Source organism: Aplysia californica, unplaced genomic scaffold, assembly GCF_000002075.1.
Source record: "Aplysia californica isolate F4 #8 unplaced genomic scaffold, AplCal3.0 scaffold00588, whole genome shotgun sequence".
In the NCBI taxonomy this organism is placed as follows: Eukaryota; Metazoa; Mollusca; class Gastropoda; order Aplysiida; family Aplysiidae; genus Aplysia; species Aplysia californica.
Genome location: NW_004797858.1, coordinates 257,584 through 259,629, shown reverse-complemented (window position 1 = coordinate 259,629; position 2,046 = coordinate 257,584). Strand labels below are relative to the sequence as shown.

At 41.6% G+C, this 2,046-nt stretch overlaps 1 protein-coding gene across 1 annotated transcript in view; it reads right to left on the bottom strand.

The window, feature by feature from the left end:
* Positions 1 to 2,046, bottom strand: part of LOC101859812 (serine/threonine-protein kinase 36) — a gene marked incomplete in the record, with an annotated part of 53,674 nt that overhangs the window by 34,454 nt on the left and 17,174 nt on the right.

The window sequence follows — 2,046 nt, the reverse complement described above, 5'->3', positions numbered from 1 at the left end:
GGATAGGGGGGAAGGGGGGGGAGGAAAATGGGGGGGTGGGAATCGTTATCACCATACTGTAGCACAATAATTCATTCATCCAGTGCCAGATCTGCGACAGACATCGGCGATCACGGTTCTCCATTCATTCCTTTGCTCAGATGCTCATAAAAAAGCTATATGCTTCCCTGATTTTTCCCCGTTACGCATTAGTTTAAGTTCCCTAAGTAGGTTACTCTGGGCCTACCCCTGCCTCGTTTGCCTTCAATTTTGCCAGTGAGAGCTAGGTAATAATAATATTAATAATTATAATAATAGCACAATATCAGCAGCACAAAATGAGTGTCCACCTAGAATTCTTTTCCACTGAAAACAGCTCATACATTTTACTTCTAAAGCCAGAGTTTAAAAAAGAAAATATTTTTCGAACCTCACCTAATAATAATAATAATTGCATTTATATAGCGCATATCCATGCTCAAGAGCATGCTCTATGTGCTTTACAACTATTATTACCCCAGCAGACCCTCTGAGAACACTCAGAAACATTCTCAGCTTCTGAGGAAGCATACAGTGCAAGCTGCGGATTTCACTATCTCAAACACTATCAAACTGACAAGATCTTTCGCTGTCTATAGCCGGGTACCCATTCCCACCTGGGTGAAGTGAGGAAAATTTGTGCAAAGTGCCTTTCCCAAGGACACAACGCCGGGCCCCCGACGGGATTCGAACCCATGACCTTACGGTTGCGAGTCTGAGAGCCTAACCACTAGGCCACCTACACACCAGTACCCATATCATTTTTTAAAATTAATGCGTTTTTACGCCCTCGTCTACACAATTCCCATCATTTGGGAGGCGAGATTCTGACCCAGCACGTCAGGGCTCATCTGAGCTAAGAGGGATACAACTGACACTCCATGAAAATGTTCGTTCCTTTGATTTAGTTTATGTAAGGTTTTACAGCGCTCGCAACTGCATAAGGTCATATGAGCGCCAAGGGGGGGATGTCAGCAGAGAAGTCCAAACGGGGAATCAGGCTTACTCTGCTCACCTCTCTAGCCTCAACAGCACAAAATCTCTTTCGACTATCAAGGCACCCCGGAAATAAAAGGTCACAAGAGAGTGACAAACATACAAAAGACATAGAGGAAAAATGACGATAGTAAGGATGAGGAAAGAAAAAGCAGCAGTTCCCCTCTATGTTGTTCCGGCACAGTTATGAACATGACATTTGGGAATGGCCTAAAGACAACTTCCGTCAGTAGCACCGCCCCTGGGGTTTTACATCATGTATCTGGGCATAATAATAATAATAATAATAATAATAGTATTAATAATAATAATAATAGTAATAATAATATCAATATCAACAACAATAACGATAATCTAAAAAAGTAATTTGTGCAATGAAGGTGCATGAAAGACACACAAGCAAAGAGCCAGAACATTTGTGAAGTGCGCTGACAAAATGAATTACTTCTCAGATTTTAGACCGATGGAAATAGAAACATCAAATTTATAGGTTGAAGTTTGACAATTTATCTGTATGAAATGATAAAAGACATGTTAAACTTGAAGAGAATGGCATTGGTTTGGAGTCTACAAACATGACCCTTGTGTTGATTTTTGGCTATCTCCATTCATGGATTGCGAGAAGTAATCCATTTTGATAGCTCGCCTCACATTTGATCCTGAGAAGAGAACCGCAGTACAAAACACTCACAAAGACAACACGCTTACTGTCAGAGTGAGCACACCACTTTTAGAAACAAAGCAACAAAGGTGACGCTACAGAGCTGAGCAAGACTTGCTTCAGTGTAAAATAAGAAAATGGAGCTTTAAAAATAGGTGAAAAAAAAATCAAAGAAATTGTACATGAAGCAATAAATAAAAAAGGCGAGGACTTCCGTAACGAGCAACCACTATGAGACAGAGTAGAATAGAGTGTTAGGGTTAGGGGTAGATCTAGGGATAGGGGTACATCTAGGGATAGGGAGAGGGTAGGGGTAGGGGCAGGGGTAGGGGTAGGGGTACATCTAGGGATAGGGGAAGGGGTAGGGGTAG